Genomic DNA, 19,026 nt, shown 5'->3' on the forward strand with positions numbered 1-19,026 from the left:
ATGAGGGCAGAGAGGAGTATATTGCTACGTAACACACAAAGTAATGTCAAGGGGTGAATGAGTATCAATGCTGCCACAGACCCTCATTTACAACTAGATGTGGACGGCAGTGGGAAATTAGAGATAGTCTATCCATTACTATAAAAATAAAGAGCAAGGAATCATCCCTGGTTTTCTATCACCAATTCATTCTCCATCTTCCACCTACAAAGGTCTACCAGGAGCCCAGAGGACAGTCTTGCTGCAATGTATTACAAGCGAAGATGGCACTCAGGCTGGTGGCACTGCAGAAAATGAGGCCAGAACTAAAGCCTACCAAACGCAATAGAAAAGTCCCATTCATTTAAATGAGACTTGGATCAATCTCTTGGCAACTGGTGTGTCAGACACTCAGCTGAAAACCCACTGGCAAAGGCAAGCAGGATGGCTGTGGTTCACAGCCACGCTTCTCTCAGGTATCTCCGAAGGACGTCAGCTTCTGACCATGCCAGATCTCATGGCACTGGAGGTGACAGTAGACACCCGAGTATCAAACATGAACGTTTGCTACCTTGGAGGTTGTGAAGTAAAATCCACCACAGTTTCAACATTGCAACTTTGCTTTTGAGATAGAGTATGTATATCCACGTATAGAGGATGACCCTTCTATTTCTTTCCTTCGTTCCCTGTGAAAAGATGGTATACAACCATCTTTCTTTGACATGGAAGGTGAAATGCATACCTCTGGTTTGCTCCCAGTAATGAAGAATCTGCTCTGTGGAAAGTAGTAATGCAAAATCACTTAATTAATAGCTGGTCTGAGTATAATCTGTGGAAAGTATTTCTGACAGATGGTTTTCATTCTCTTTGCAAAGCCCAATGCTTTCAGCTGTCTTTTACAGTTCATACCTTGCTAGGCACAAAATCATTGAGATTTTGTCCAATTAGTCCTCGTTGGCTCTTTTAAAATATTTGGTATGACTCTAGACCATATATATGTGTCTCCCACACATGCAAATGATTCATAGGCTTTGACAAAAATGTCTTCTGTAAATGCAAACATTTGTGTTCTATCACTACATTTTGTTTCTACACAATGAAAGGAAAATCTAAAATATAGCAGAGAATGCCATTAGAATGTGCTCAGTTGTGTGATCATTTGGCAAAATGGACGAATGTCTCCTAAAGAGTATGTTGAGGTTCCCCAAACAAATTTTACTGGTAACATAAGGCAGGTTGGAGTAAATTCCAGCCATGAAACTCTAGTTCATTAATTTTCTACACCAACTGTCTCTTGCTAATTCCACTCACATAATAAACAGCCTAATAAAAATATACTTTCCTTCTCGGTCTACATCTGAGAATATTTATAGATGCTGCGTAATATTGACAGGGATTCGGTCAATTTTTGTGTTTTAACAGAAATTTGAAAGAAGGGTTATACTTGTATCAAAATACAGGAGTGATACTGTGCTTTGTGATTCTAAGGTGATGTAATTTGTCTACTGCTGTTTCTGCCAACTGGTGACCAGACAGTAGAGCTGACTTAACCAGTAAGCAGAGTCTACCATCTGGTGGCTGGAGTGGCTGAATGTACCTCCTACACATTCCTGCATCTAGATTCAAATGGGACCTTTGTCGATGGTAGACGGCAGTTTTCTCCGATGACTGGAGCAATGAGGCACCTTCAGTTTGATAAACTTGTGTCCCTTGAAGATTTTTTTTTTTTTTAATGTAATTTACATCTACCTCCATAGCAGCTTTTCCAAAAACCTGGATGAGCTTCTTGATCCTTATTTGGCCGCTCTTCTCCATGGACTCTGATTAATACCTTTGTGCATAAAAATAATCCTGTCGTAGTATTTGATGTTAATTGGTCAACAAATTAAATTTTATGAAATCTTAATATCAGCCTAATCCGACAACCTTCAGGCTCTTTTCCTTGCTGTTCACTATCTCTGCTATACAAAGACTCATTCCCAGAATCTAATACATCATGATAGGAATTGCCACTGAAATCAGTGAATAGTTTTGAATGAATCACCACTCATGTTGTACAGTAAATACAGTAATATTATATTTTAAACTCACACATAGACAAATGACCAGAGTTATTTATGTATATCATTGAAGTACTGAGGGATAATCAAAGTAAAAACCAATAAAACAAACTTGTTCTTAGTGATTAATCAATGCGTACTTGTATTTCACATTCATCGAATCATACAGTGATTGGCAGGGACTGTATGATATGAGTCAGCGTAAGAACTAAGATTTCATTTATCTTTTCAGATATGCTTTCATACAAGAACAACAGAAAGCTGAAACTATCTTCACATTAAGGTAGAGGACTGAAATGTCTGCAAATAGTTTAAACCACATTAGTGTATGATAATGTTGACAGTAACAAGATCGGAATGACTGAAACAATCTAAACACTAAAGCAGTAAAGTGGCTTTTAAGTAACTAAACAAAAGATCACTGCCAACCAAAAGACATCCAAAAAGCAGAAAAATGTGTGATATTCAAAAAAGATATAAAGGATGACTTCATCACAAGTTTCTATTGTGCCTCTCAATGCATGGGCTAGCATTTTGCATATTCTCTTTTCTCTGCAATGACTGCACCCGATTAGTCTCTTCAACACGCATTCTAACAATAGGAAATGTTATCCACAAAATGGGTTATTTCACACAATAAAAGAAAATCTTACTGAACTATCTTCTGAAAATGATGTACAAAAGGCTATTAAACAACATGCATCTGGCAAGTCAAATGGTTCAGATGGCACACAAATAAATCCACATACTATTGCTGATTTCCAACTATTAAGACATCTGCTGAAAATCCTCCAGTTAATAGGAACACAAAATAGCTTCTTCCAGACTTGACTATTTCCCTTATCTATCACGTAACCGTCGAAGGAGAGGGGATCAATCACTGTGTATAACAACCAACTTGGAAGCTCTTTCCCAGCCACAGTGGGCAAAGGCATCGCTCATGTGGTGCTGTTCATTGGTACTTATTTTTCCCTGGTTCGCGTCCTGTCACTTTCCAGGGTCAGACAAGCAAGAACAGACAAAACGTGTTGATTTTGATTCTTAAGAAATCCATTGTAAACTGAAAAGGCAAATTCTCTTACATGGCTTTAACTAGATGGAGTTCTGCTTAGGTCAGACATAAATAACCAAAGGAAAAAGACAGGGACATGCGAGTACACAAGTGGAAGAGCAGAAATCCCTCGGCATCAATGCCAGATCCTACTGCCTTAAGATTCATAGCATCATTCCGTGGTTAATGCCTTACTATGATATTTTGACAAGGAGAGGATCTAGACACCGAGGTGTAATGAAACTGATTAAAGCAATAACAAAGTCTTACAAAGCAGCATGCAGAAACTACAACTGAAAACTACTGTCATACACTAAGTAAGAGTCATTTAAGGACACAGACATTAGCAATGAAATACTATTCATGCAAATACAGTCAAAACCCGAAAAGCTCCCCCCAGCGCAGGTGCCAGCCCTAACTCTACCCACCTTCTGCAGACCCTAAGTATAGTTTTGGTGGTAGGAAGGACTATCTTATGCTCCACTGAAAAATTAGTGGGGTACCTGAGTTCACAGAGGAATACAGTATTTAGAATAATTTTTGTGCTACAGAAAGCAGAAAGGAAATTGCATGACAGATATTCTACCTCCTCTCTCTGACAAGCTGTGGAAGATTACTACAAATGGATAATTTAACAAAATTCTTTTAAAAAGCCATACAAACAGCACGCAGCACTGAGTCTGAGACTTTACAGTTTGCATACTTACAAGAGTTGTTACACTCCGACAGCTACCACTAAAGGGACTTTTAGACACTATATGGCATTTGTACCGAGAGGTATACCTGTAAAATTTTTAAATATAAAATCACTATCTCTAATTAGAGGATTTACAGGATCACAGAGTCTGCGCTCACACCAGGTAGCAGGCAACTTCCTTTTAATCCATTTTCTGAAGAACAAGAGCTAATGCAGTAAATGAACTTAATTTGACTCAGCAGACGGAGCCACGATGGACCACTTACCTTCCCTTTATTATAAGTACTTGAGTAATCTCATTGGAATAACTGGTAAATCTGTACAATGTTTCTCCAGGATTGTTTAACTTTCCTTGACTTACCAACCACCACATATATTTATATTCCTGGTGAAAGCTGTAAAGCAGGTGTGGGCACAAACACGAAAAATTTTGGGACAGATTCTACTTATTTTCCTTGGGGAACCGGAAAAGTAAAACCAACCCCGGTCAGCTTGTGTTGGCAGCAAAATACATTGCCATTCCAAAGTGTCCAGGTGCTCAGGAATGGCAATGAGTGCCCATATATTTCAGTCCACCAGGTTCACTAGAAACTCTTGCTGCCTCAAATCCCTGAAGGAGGCACACCTAAGCAAAGACAATCAATGATGATCAATTTTGAATTTTTCCCTATGAACTGTATTATTTTCATTAGGCTTATCATGACGATGATACTTTTAAGACTGTGCGATTTGTATCACAGCTTGCAATAGGTGATCTGAAAAAGTAGTTAAATATTATAAAAAGAGAAGGAGGAGTACATGTCAAGGTGGGGAAAAGACAGAAGGAAAGAAAGGAAGAATCAAGAGCAGAAAGAACAAAGGAAAGAGATTCACTGAGTCATTTATATCTTACAGTTGAGCAATCATTACCATCAATAAGCTCCTGATAAAACAATTGGAGATGAATTAAGTAAGGTTCAAAGCAAGATGAGCAAAGGACTTAAGATTATTTTTGTCTTTTAAGGATGATGAGGAAGACAGAGCATAAAGAGTCCCTGGTAGTGCCAATGCCGCTTGCTAAGACATTCTATTTTGTGGTAAGATGCGCCTGTGTCCAGCCTATCTCTACCCTTTTTCTCACATATTGAACATTTTTTCTCGTCCTATTGCACTGAGTAACATTGCTTATCCCCTCATTCCCATGCCAGATTTGGTTTTTCCACCATTATCATAAAGTTGTTACTGCTACAAACTCTACTTGGCCTCCATGCTGGTGCACAGCTGGGGCAGAGGATGAGGGCTGTATCATCTCTTTTATGTCAAGAATGAAAGAGCAGAGGAGAAGAACAGTGAGATGGAATAGCTTCTCTTGTCCTCCCTTCCCCCCTTTCCCATATGAACATGATGACTCATTATGACAGAAGTGTAATAAACTTCTAAAAAGGCAACCACAAAACATGTATTTTTTTTCTTACAGGCACAGATACATTAAAAAAAAGCTCACACATTCAATGATATAGGATTAAATTATCCACTGCCAGCTTTTGGGGCAATATTTAAACACTACATCCTACAATGAAGCTTAGTTCTAAACTGCTATATCTGATTCTTAGAGGTAAACAACAAAAACTCGAAGTGTAACAGCACTGTAACATCTTTATGTTGCAGCAGTGCTATCATTTCAAAAAAAGACTCTTTTTTCCCTTACTCTGACTCTAAACTGCACCAACCCCAGTGAGCTGGAAACTACTCCACGCTTTCTCCTTAGAGGAAACTTCTTGCCCTCTTCTCTTGGTTTTTGGTGAGCAGCACTGTGCTCCTCACAGCCTGGTATCACTGACTCAGCTACGAGGACCAGGACTTACATCGGGAGCTTTACAGCTCCAGCGGGTGATGGATGGAGGCACGGCTTGCCGGTGTGCTGGGGGGGAGGCTGCCCCCCATGCGATCCCACTGCTTCTAGTTCTTCAGGCAAGGTTAAGTACATGTAAATTAAAACTGCAAGCTATTTTGGTATAAAGTTGGTATTACTAATTTGTTAACTATGACAATTTCACACAGAAACCCTTTTGTTGGAAACTGAGTTTCTCATGTAATAATTAGCTGTGGAATATTACCCCAAACAGGTGTCTGTAGCCTGTCAAAGTCAGAACAGGTGATTTAGAATTAGCGTATTAAAAGAACTGTGAATTAGCGAAGCAAAAACGTGTTAATTTCTTGTTCCATCTGTTAATATGAATTCACTGCCAAATATTTTACTTTGTAGAACTGTGCTGGGATTGGCAAGAACATACACTATAAAAAAAAAGTTTAAAGGCCTGAATGTTTAAAAATCATGACATACGTTACTGCAAAAATAACTTCTACATTTGAGCAAGGTTTTTTCTTTTGTGTCTTTTAAAACTTCATAGTGAAGAATACCATATAATCCATAAAATTAAGCTAAAAGCTCTCACAAATAAACTCTAGGGCTTTCAAAGCCAAGTCTGAACACAGTATCACAAGAAAAGGCAAGAAAATATTATGAATTGGCTTAAATAAAAGCTACAAACAATGTCTTTATTCTGCTTTTAAAGTCGAGACACAAAGTATTCAAATACTCAAGATATTCAAGATGTGAATTTTTAAACATAATGCTGTTTTCTACCTGAAAAGCCCTGTCCTAGCTGTACAGTAGCACGGTTCCTATGAACATACCTTTCCTGAAGGTCTTTTGTGATAATGGATATGTTATGAGCTTTTTCTGTAAGCAATGGCAAAAACCCCAGAAACTACCTATCTTACACATCTGATTCTTCACAATAGTATTTATAGCAGTATGTCTGACACGTCTTTTTATAATAATCCCCACCTTCATGTTCCTTCATCTTCTACCTAGAAGCTGGCATACTCTTGAGCTAATGGAGAGTCTGGAATACGACAGGATGGTCAGTATTACAAAACAACTGCACAAGAAGTGGTATTGAAGACTGATTTTAAAGAGTGAATAGTTTACATTTGCTGTTAGAAAACCAATGTTTTTATGGCACTACTGTCTTTCAAAAAAAAAAAAAAGAGACTATTTTAAAGCATTTTAAATACAATTATCCAGCAATGTATTATATATATCCATCAACTATTAATGAACATCAGGTATAAATGTCCAACTTCTAATATATGTGACTAATGACTGCAATATATTTTCTAGTGTGAATCTTTCTCTACTTTTCTGAGCTTTGCAGAGAAATGCCCAATTATGTGTTTGCTCCCCGCTGTGCCTTGCTGCTTCTCTTACCCTGTACCCTGCACCCTTTGGAGCCTGGCCATCATGGAGCAGAGCCTGCTCCCTGCCAAGGCCTGCTTCGACTCAAGAAAGACAGAGAACTAGGTACACGCACAACCACTAAGACTGCAAAGAGATTAGAGGAACATCAAAATGCAAACTGCATCAGTGGTTTCAACAGCTAATTTCTTCTATCGGTCACCAGTTGCCCTATCCTGGAGAACACCATGCCCAAGTATGCTCACAGGTATGAACAGCAAGGTTACAGCTCCAACCCATATTTATACGATGTCCGGCTGTTTGAATTCGGTAATTTGCCCTTGGCCCTTTTTTTTTCCCAGAAGGTGAAAAGGTGCAGAAGCTCAGAGGAAGATCTCACACGTGAAGCAGGTGAAGGAGAAAGTCAAAGATGTGGAAATGTATAGAAACCTGTCAATGACCTAAGTCTTGGTGCATTTCTCACCAAAAATACAGAGTTAAAAAGGTAATCCTGACAGCATTTGAGTCTCTGTTATGCCAAGTTTTCCCAAGGTAAGAAGCAGCCAGCATTTTTAGGCCTGGCCTTCAGAGACATAAATCAATCTACACTAAAATTTTCTTGGGAGACAAATATTTAAGCATTTGCTTGCTCAGTCTATCCCCTCGTCACACAACCCTGATAAAACAAATAAAGAGATTTGTAGATGTTTCCCTCAAGCTTGCGTGCTACCACGATGCAGCAGGACACCATCCTAGCCCCAGGCATGTTGTTGCTTTAGCATATTTCCACAAATTTTATTTCCTAGCATGAGGAAATCACAGAGAAGCCCATATTGCCACTTGGATTGCAGGAGAGTGAAAAGATGCACACCCAATTACTGCAAGCATTTCAAGCAAAGCTTAGAGATATGCAGCAGGTTCTTAACTGCAAATGATATGATAGGTAGTTTCTCCTCCCTAGTTTTCTGCCACATCCAAGAGATTAATACTTACATGAATCATCTGTAATGACTAGCATAATTTAGGGAAGTGAATGAGATTTTCTGCATTATTTATATTATGAACTCACAAGAATATGAATGGTGGCTTATGTAAATTCAAACCATGTTTACAGTAGCAAAGTGCAGAGAAAGACTGGCAAGGGTTAAGCTGATATTTCCAGAGTTGGAGCTCTTTGTATCAACACTCTATTGCTTATTGCTTTAGTGCTGAGTGATGTGAGTTACAGCCTATGAACTACATATGGGAAACTTTTATTGTTTTCCACATTTGAATGGAAAAATAATTATGTTGCTCACATCTTTCACATACTTAAAGTAAATGCATCAAATTCTTTCTCAGGGTGTGGGCCTGAATTCTTAGATTTAAAAAACGAAGGCTGCCAAAGTTTTAACCTTCGAGTAATAAAGATTTTTTTTTCCTTTCTTTTTTTTTAAAGCTTGATAATTCAACCTAAATGTCAGCTTAGGCTTTAAAATAGAACACATCTATTTGCTCATAATATTTAAGAAATACAATGTCATTATGCTGTTATCAGTGGTAAAACATGTCTAATCTTGATATAGCATCACCTTTAACAAATGCTTGTGGGAAAAAACTAGCGAATGCATAAAACATTTTATGTAGTTTTAAAATATACAATACATTAAAGTTTTAGTTGACTTATCTGAAAAGACATATTTTTGGCACATAAATAAAAAAAGGCAAGGGAAGAACTTGTCAGAAGGCAAATAAAGTATGTAAATTAAATCAAAGGTAAGGCAGCTACACTTTTTGTATAAATAACTGTGTTAACAGATTTTTATGCATATTACAATATATTCAGATGTATTACTTCTGCAAAAACAAATTCATTGCTTCTCTCCAAAAAATGGATTAAAACAATTTATTTTATAAAATTTGGATGGATAGGATAAGAAATGTAATAGCTATCTATGGAAAATAAATATAAAAATTATTCAAGCTCCATCTACTTTATGTTAGTAATGAGATGCACTTCATTCAAATTCCTTTCAATTGAAACAGTGCTGAGAAAGCAAGAACATGATTCTGTAGGAAATGATTTCTAATCTTCATGATAACATACCAATATAATACAATTATTTACAATTGACTAAGAGTTAATTCCAATAGTATAACATCTTTCTTGCAAAAATGTCAGCTTTTATTGATGAAACAAACTAAGAATAAAACATTTTTACTTGTAGTCTAACTGTGCTGTTTTTCATTCTGTTAACCAAAACAACACAGCAATACCGTAAACAAAAAAATAGCATCAAACTGGCTGTGTTTGCATGATTTTATCAAGAATCATAAGCAATAGAGTGAAATACTTTGGGATTTTTAAAACGTTAAGAATAGTTTGAGAAAAACAGTGATTTTGTTTGTTTGTTTATTTGGGGGGGGATTTTTTTTAAGATAACGAACGTTAATTCAGTCAGAAGACATCATCAATGTCAATAAGCAGTGATCAGGTATCCTTATAAAAATAAGTGCAATCATGCTGCAACTTTCATCTTTTTAAATGCCCAATTGTTAAGATTTTTTTTAGTTTTGGTAAATTAATGGAAATGACACTTAAACAAATGGCTAACATTTAATCTTCTTCCTGTATACTGAATTTGTGATGTACATGACAGAATGGTTTTCACTGGAGTCTGAATATTTTTTTACTCTCAGCAATTCTCTTGCCTTAGAACACTTCACCAGTAGTGTATCTCAATATTCCTACAAGAAAGAAATATGGTTTAATTGCTTCTCTGTATCCGAATCTGGGGGTATTACTCAAGATTTCCAAGCATACTTTATGAAAAATAAAAGAATTTCCATTTGCAGCTACACAGGTATTTTTGAGGTATTTTGAACTCCTTTATCATCACTTTCTGCTGTGCTTCCTCTGAGGTTCACTAGGCAGAGTCACAACCATCAACATACCTACCCAAACCCATTCCTCCACACTGAGCAATGGCTGTGCTCTTACAATATGCCTTAAATGAGGATTCACCAAGGCAGTCCGAGAGGAATAATATATCAAATCAGAACTCTCTTGGTGTAAAGGACACAAGGCACTGACAAGACACAGTCCTGGTTTGAAGGCCACTGATGAATACTTCTCTACGGCCAAGTCTGGATTTTTTTCCCTCTCCAGATCTGCAGCTGTTTGAAAAGATAAAATTAGTTTAACTCTTTTCTTACGGCAAGGCAAGTGAGAAAAGACGTAGCAGTGTGCCAAGACACAAAACCACAAGTAACTGAAGTTCATAATAAAAGCAGCTGCTTCGTCCAATTCACATGGGGTTGCCCTGCCGAAGTCCTTCCACTAACATTTAAAAGCATGAACAAGTATGCCCTTATAAACAAAATACAGCAACTCTGCCTTATCTCTTCAGAGGGGCTGGCCCAACAAACTCAAATGCTAACACAATAAAAGGAAACAGGTGGCTGAGAGAAATATCTTATATCCTCTAAAGCAGCTGCCTTACAAGAAATTCAATCTAGGTATCCCAAACAAACTGCCTTTTCATCAAAGGACACTTACACAAGAGATGCACAGTATACCTATTTAGAACATATCTTGTATTGTACTTTCTACCACCAACTGGTTCCCTTTGACTGGCATAATTTTGGCAGATAATAATATTTGTATTTTTAAAAACAATATTTAATTTGTTTACAACAGGTGCTTACTTTCCATTTGCACAGAAGAGCCGTTGTTCCCAAAGGCCTGGGGATACGACTGCAAGTCTCACATTACTGGTTTTCTACTAAGAGCACAGCAGCCATTAACATGCCCAAAGGAAACAGCAGGAATGAATGAATTGACCTCCCAAGTTTCAGCAATCTGAACTATTCGAAGCGCAGGACACAGAAATACTGTAGCAGGTTGGACTGCGTGAGAAAGGATATATACAGGTGATGAGTGACGGGGCATACCGCTTGCACAAGGAGAAAAAGGTTTTACCGTGAAACTATGTATTGCCAACTTTACTGCGCTATTATAACGTCTGAATTCTTTAGGGCAGAATAGGAACCGTCAAACAGGTAGCGCGTAGTTCCGACTATTTAATTTAAAAGTTGAAATCTTCATTATGAAGAAAAACAACTCTTCCGCTTAAACACTACTATAAATCCGTAAGGTTGGGATCTCACTCAAATAGTTACTTACAATATTAACCATAAACCAACAGGGATTTCAAAACAATGACCCTGCAACACTCCCAGTCTAGAACTTAGAATATTAAATATCTCTAGTCTTTTACTTTGTTCCTGAAACATGCATACTAATCTAAATCCGCCCTGGAAAGCACGGAGAATTATCTTTTAGATATGGATGGATAAGTTTCAGACATGCATCTTTGCATAAAGAACTCTCAACTTTCTTTTTGATATATCAATAAAATATTTTCATTTTCTATTAAATGGAAGAATATATGTGAAATATATAACCGTAAACCTAAATACGTTTCTTTACAAATCTGCAGAGATCTCAATGTTTAATATATGAGAGAAAACCTGTTGAAAGAGTTTCAAATCCTAAACTGATTATTGGATCCATTAGGACTTAAGAAAAGTTGTGATACGTAATGGTAGGAGATGGGTGCTTTTAGCAGAAGTGCTCTCTCAAAGCTGTGCAGCAGCACACGGAAAGGCAGATGGAGAGGTGCTGTATAGGTAACTAAGGATGGAAGGTAAACAAGGGTGTGGACAGGTACCAAAGAAGGAGCCCACAGTACTCAGTCTTCTAAGTCATTAAAGTTGCTGTACTTGTCATTGGTATGATCTCCATCCTACCCTCACTACGGCTGCTGTGATTGACAAAAAGTCTTTTATTATCTCTTTCCTCCAGGAAAGAGGAAGGTGGACAGTAGACTAAACAGAGTCTTGACAACATACAGGTTATCGACTGACAGTCCTAAAATCTAGCAATGTATCTGTTCAGTCTGGGCTTCATACACATCAGGAAAAATACTACAAATGGAGCTAGAATGATGAAGATTTTGTTGAACAACTTATATAGCCATGCATTTTACATTTTGTTGTGTTGGTTTTCACTATGCCTTGAAAACCCAGGTTTCTTCATTGCACTATATACATATCTAAAGAGAAAATGTAATTATTGTAATAGCAAAATATCAGAATTTTTGAAAATAACTACCAATCATAGACAGCAGCTCTTAGCTGCAGCTGTTTCCACCGTGACACTAATTCCCCATTCATTTGAATGGGGCTTAATGGTGCTGTCATAATAATCTTATTGTGACACCAATGGAAGTTCATGGAGACAATGCAACAATGTTAAGATTAAATAAATTGATGTCCCTACTGTGATATGTTTAGCATCGTATTCTGAAATTTCTATATTTGGGGAGCTTAATTATATAGAATTTATTAGTCTGACATATTAACCTCATTTTTATGGCTTCCTCGAAAGCTTCCAGATTTAATTAAATAATTCTCTATAGCTGCACAAGCTATTGACTTCTCTTGAATGTATTCATGAGTCTTCTCTGTTCTACAGAAAATGTAGCGTCAGGTTGTAATGGCAAAGTATTTTTGGCATCTCCTTGTCCTGTTAGAAATCCAGAAGTCCAGCTGGCTATAGTTTTTGCGTATATTACATTTGCAAAACCGTAAACTTTACTGATGATTAATGAATCACTCTATAGATGGCTGTACAAATACAAAACTCGGTTTTGTGCAGAAAGACCTAAGTATATAGCAATAGGTGGCAGAGAACTTCCTGAAATTTGAGAAACCATGTCAAATAGAAAAGAAACATGTAGACACATTTTTGGAACTCACCACAGTACATATTATAAAAAGATACAGATCAACCCCTCAAAACTTTAGACTACAGAATTAATGAGTATTGTTTCCACTGTCAAAAATTTAATCCTATTCTGATTTTATTTCACATCTCTGCATAAGCCTTGCATTGAAAAGAATATTGGATGTGAGCTCAATCTGTGGAAATATCAATTTCATAATCAGAATCTATCTCAATATGGGTGAACTGTGCACTTCATTTCTAAAATTAATAAGTTTCAAAAAATGTAAAGAGAGCAACAAAGTGTTCCCGAGCCCTGATCCTTGTCTGTAACCACAGGTGCCTGCTCTCCCCAAGGCAGAGGTATCTCACAGCACTTGACGAGCGCTGTAATACTCCCTGTCAATTTTACATTCTGCTTGGCAACAGCGGAAACCTGACAGGCATCAGCAGAGTGATTGGCAGTACCATGCCTGATAATGCGAGTCAAAGCAATTGGCAACAGCACCACTATCCCGCTCACAGAGTCCAGAATTTACTTATAATCTCACAGGTGACCTTTGATGATACAGGCTGGAAGGTCATGGAAAAGAGAAGACTTTTTATGTCCCTTAAAAACTATTGCTGGCGTATTTTTTTTAATACCTTATTAGCCATTGAACTAAAGCAGCCCCTGATGTGGGATGCTTCAGCTGCACACACAGCTCCCATTACCTTGTAGGGGCTGCATGGCCTTGGATCTAGAAACAGTAATTCTTTTGGCTGTTTAATAATGTATGTGATTCCTGGTTTTGTATTTACATCTTTGATTTCCTCAACTGTAAACAAATGTAGTGAAGCCTTTCTACATCAGGAAACTGCTGTGAAGATTAATCAGTTAAAGTTCTTAGTGAGATCTGAAAAATAAGTGTCTTGCATACATTCATCACCGTGTGATGTCTGCCCAGGCTCAGCCTTGCACCTACCATTAGGTTTCCATGTGACTACAAGATTTTTTTTGTCTGAGAGCTCAATCATGAGTCTCTCTGGCTCAAAATCACCAAAGAATTCAAAATTTGATATCAGAAACTCAGGTTCTCAGACCTTACAGTAAACATTTCAGTATTATAAGCAGAAAGGATAAGGAACCTTTCAAGAGGAGCAAGGAAATGGGAACCAATTTGCTTTGATTTGAACAAAACCAAATTCACGGAAAGACTTGGGCTGTTCTCTTCTTCACCCTCACCCTCTACTCCTACTGATCCAGCTGTCCCTCCCCAATCACACCAGCTTTTCAACTGCACTCGACATACGTATGAAACACACATCCAAAACCATCCCCATAAAGCACAGATATTACATTTTTAGATTTTATAACCTATCACTTCATGTCTTAGGGTTTTGTGCTCATGAGCACTTTATAAGTGTGTTGTAGAAAATGCTGCTGCGGTGGAGGGAGAGATTTTGATCACTGGAAGGCAGAATTAAATTGGGAGAGATAGCAGGACTCGGTAAAACACACCTTGAGTTGCTGGCCTGCTATCCCAGCTCTCTCTGTTGAGGTATCTAGAAACCAGAGTTTTTGAGATGAATGTCATGTAATGCTATTTTTCAAGCCCCTAAAGCCTTTTGTCCTCACATTGCTTGTCACCAAGTGAGACCCTTGTTTGACATGACAGTAAGCTTGAATAAAGGTATTTATTATTATCCCTTATGCCTTTCCTTTCTTCATAAATATTTCCTTGTTTTTTCATATTACGCTGAAATTAAAACAAGATGAAATGTCCCCGCATTTATGTCGTCAGGGTTAGTTGGTTCCAAGAGGAATTTTTCAAGATTTTTTCCCCAATTGCTCTTACTTAGCTCTCTATAAATTGGATTAGGTATGTATTGCAACACCTAGGAAAATCAGAAAAAGTGAAGAATAGCTTAGTTTGAAGCCTGACCACTGCACATCCTTCACGCTTTTCTTCAGCCAAGGTTTATACCCCCTAAACTGCTGTGGCGCATGTTGCAATCCACAAAGATCTAAAATTCATCAAACAGACAAAGTGTACATTTAATACTCACATGAGGGAATACAGAATGCCTTTCAATGCATCAAACTCCTAAACCTTTTACATCTTTCATTTTTAAGCTACATGGATTTTGATTTGTACAATTTTAAAAATATTCTGAAGCCTAGTCAATCTAACACTAAAAAGCACTGTTGCACAGTAAGAAATCAAGAAATACAATTCAGCAAACCTGGTATAGTTGGTCCCCAGGGAAGTTTTTTTCCAATTCTGTTTGTCATAGCCCAGATCCATCATGTCATGCTAGCCTAACTTACTACTTCTGTCTTTTTTCCTTTTTTTTCCCCTTTTCTTTCTTTTTTACCCTTTTTTGGCACACTCCAACTATTTTCTGTTAAACTAGTGCTGTCACAAGAAAACATATAAAAATGCTCTTTTGCAAACATACTGTTTGGTCTCTAGTGAACTCTCCAGAGCCATGGATTTCTCTCACTGTCTTTATCAGGGGTGAATGCTGACAGATCACTGAACCTTACTGTCAGCAGTGACAGGCTTAAAGCTGTTTTGTGCAAGGTGGAGAAAAAACAAAAAAGGTTTCTGTGCCTTGCATGTAGAAGGTCCCTGATTTAACAACAAAGGCTTATGTTCAAAGATGATTAGCTTAAAGGCATTTCAGAGAGTTTTCATTGTAGCAGCAGTTGGGTGTCTTGCTACTGGGTGAAATATGTATTCCCCTGAGAACAAAGGCGCAGCAATCCTATTCTGCTGAGGTGGCAACTTTAGTAATTCCATGTATTTATCAGTATTGTGTCAAGATCTTAAGGATTTTGCCCTTCAGGTGAAGTTGGAGGTAGATGGAATGGATACGGTGCTGAACAATCCCACTAAGATATACATGGAAAATGTCCCATAATGTCCTAGGGGAGAGATAGAAAAGATTCCTAGGGGTCTGAATACACATAACATAGATAAATGTCTTGGAGGTTTACAAAAAGAAGGCTGAGATTTTTACATCAGGCTTTAGCCTATGCATAAAGTGGTGAGACCAGGTACTTTTCCCCCATACAGAGAAGCATTAAAAAAAAGTATTAATAATGTAAATTAACCAGCAGTATTTTCACCCAGAAGTTAAACCAGAAAAAAAATTAGGAATGCAGATTAAACATTGAATGCATTGAAAATAATATTTACTGTTGCATCTCTTACAAAAGACGCAACTTGAAATATAAATAATAGGATTTGCTGGAAAAAAAAAATTGGAAAGATTATTGCAGCTGGTAGTGGTACGGGTAGGGCTTGACTGAGCACAGATATTACGTATAAACCCATACAGAAACAAAACACCTCTTTGCCTTTGGGTACACAAATATTTTCTATAAGCTTACTTTATGCGCCCATGTTCGGCGACACCAGGACAGATTTCACTGTCCCACAATGATAATGACCAACAGGGAGAAACTATTCATTTGGTGAGGATATATCTATCTCTTCATGCGCCATCAGAGAGATATAGGGGACTTTCAGAAGGAAATGCCTCCTAATTAATGATAGTTCAGAGCCTTATGAAGTGTGAAAGACTGTCTGGAGGAATGTGTAGCGTAAGCATCATTCTGAAGGGCCGGGTAGGATAGCGCTAGAAAGGAATAAAAATGTAGGGCTAACATGCAGGGCAGGAGGGGCAGGTAGCTGGAGGAAATCTAAGATCAGATTTTAAAATATTTGGATGACCTAAAGATACCACTTCGAACAATTAAAGTTCACAGTAGGCCTTTATCTTTCAATGCCTTGAAAACTTCGTATTTTAAGAGAAAAAACACATTTTCCTTGACGTGTTTACTCCATTAAAGTTGGTGAGTTCTTGGCCGTGCTTCATTAATTAAGATCTCATGATGCTTCAGGAATTGCCATGGAGTCACTGGTTATGTATGCCTTGAGACTGCAGTGCTTGTATCAACCTATTAGTAGGCAGTTCATATTAGAAATCATTCGCACCAGTATTTGTGAGATGCAAATTTTCATGTTATTAAGGATTTTTTTATAGAATTGGATGGCTATAAAAGAGAATATCTTAATTCCTCTAAAATCACAAAACAGGAAAATGGCAGAAATATCAGAGAGAAACTTTCTTAATGTGGAAAGCTGCTCACGGAACGATTTTCAAACATATCAATTCTCTTCCGACGTGTTTGTCTTATGCTGTGTCAAGTGGCAGAGCTGTGCCACTGGCCACCGCTGCCGAGCTACCATTAACGTATCCCTTGACTTTGCCTGGCAGCAGCTGTGCCCGCCGCCTCTCCGGTTCCCGGTACCAACCGCTGCTGCCAGGAGCACGGCTAAGCTGCGTGGTGGGAGAGGATGCAGACACTGGCAATTTCTCAGTAGGCTGAGCATTTACACAGACTCCATAAACCAAAACCCCTGATCTCTAGGATCAGGTCTAAAAAGACCTCTGTTTTCATTTTATGCAAGGTTTGGTGATGGTTAACCCGAAATACTGCGATGAGATCCAGAGCAACCATTTGCAAGTCAAACTCTTTTACTTTTTTTTTCTTTCCTTCTTTTTTTTTTTTTTGCTTGCTTTCTTTTATGGCATGGGGTTCTGGCAAGGATGGGTGCCCCGTGTTTGCCAGAATTTAACTACATATTTTCAAATTACTACCCCTTTGTAGTTCAAAAGAGATCCGTTTTCTGCAGCCCTATTTTCCCTCCTAAATTGATTCATTATTAAAGTCAAAGTTTTGCGCTGAGCCTTGGCTGTGATTACACAGGTGTGGGATTACTGGGGTGGCTGCAGCCTGCCCCGGAGCCCTGCTCCACGGAGCACCCACCCACCCCAGGGCTGTACCAGGGTAGCAGTTGTGTCAATGCACACTCCTCTCCACCTTCCTCCTCATTCACAGTGCAGCTGCACCAGCCCCTGGATTACAAGTCTGTAATTTTCATTTTTTATTTCAGAGCTACCATAAGGTGACCGGAGCTGGCAGGGACTCCCATGGTCTAGCCAGCAACAAGCGGGCTGTGCTGAGCAGAAGTTAGCTCAAAACAGACAGAGGAAAATTCATTTCTGGGGGTGGAAAGACCTAAAATATCGTTCCTCCAGACAGTCCATCAGATAAAGACCCCCCAAACTGTCCAGCAGTCGGGTTTCAAAGCTATTCCCTAGCAGCTGAGGACCACCACCAGCTGGAAGCTAATTAGGAGCAGCTCAGGCTGTTCAGTCTTAATATTTTAAGACTAAGGTGTGCTAGTGTCACAGAAAAGCTGTACCTGGAGAGGGTGATTTGTGTTCAAACCTGAGCCAGGCTTTTCTCTCTCACTCCATCCCCGATCCTCTTGCAGTGGTGGCACAGATGGGGACCCTCCTGTGGGACGGGAATCACTGGTGCTCTGCCATCCTGCAGTGCAACTGCTCTGCTTCTATCCAAAGACCAGCAATCTTGTTTTCCTAAAAGCCTTTTCAAACGATATGTGCACATGGCATCTGTTTGCAATGTATATTTGCCATTAGTGTTTTTAAGTAGGAATGGTGGGGTCCGTATGGCAGAGAACATAAGGATTGCCATGGTAATTAGTCATTATTTGGACTAGCAGAGTAACCGCTATCAAAGACTCTTAACTCACTCATATCCTAATGTACCCGACATGTATTTTCTTTGTTTCTGCCCTTTATCTAAAGTATTTTTGCTCTGAAAATATTGCTGATAATTATAATTTCCCTGACACAATAATCTCTACAGGAAAATTAAGTATAACATTGTTCGGAAAGTTTGCTTTTAAATTTTTTGAGTATTGCACATTTTTCATTACAAAACAACATCTACACAACATCTCTAAACCACCATGAGTTAAAGGAAAGCAACCAAAATAAGAGAGAGTAACACCTCCGTAACAAAACATATATGTATCTCCAGCTGATCTACAAAGAACACAAAAAAAGATTATTTACCTGCAGCTTTTCCCTCTGAGACATGTTTACTATGCATATATTCACTGTCTGGGTCTTATTTCTGAAAGGCAAGACGTTTTTTAATTCTCAAGCTGCCAGCAGGTATGTCCAAGCATGCCCACCGCTGCACGGCTTTCATGCCGCCCGGGAAAGAGCATTGCCAGCTCAACCTCAGAAATACCGTGCTGAGGAGGGCTGCGATGTGAGTAAATACACTTTGAAGAAGAGTGGTCACAGGTATGAAACTCTTCTTTTTTGCTCTCATCACCTTTATATGTCTAGGAGTGCTCCCCAGTTCCTGTGAAGCTGAGG

General features: G+C 38.4%; 1 protein-coding gene across 1 annotated transcript in view; it reads right to left on the reverse strand.

Moving 5' to 3' along the window:
• Positions 1 to 19,026, reverse strand: part of ARHGAP15 (Rho GTPase activating protein 15) — a 313,756-nt gene that overhangs the window by 228,046 nt on the left and 66,684 nt on the right. The window lies entirely within an intron of this gene.

Source organism: Gavia stellata, chromosome 8 (genome assembly GCF_030936135.1).
Source record: "Gavia stellata isolate bGavSte3 chromosome 8, bGavSte3.hap2, whole genome shotgun sequence".
NCBI classification, from domain to species: domain Eukaryota; kingdom Metazoa; phylum Chordata; class Aves; order Gaviiformes; family Gaviidae; genus Gavia; species Gavia stellata.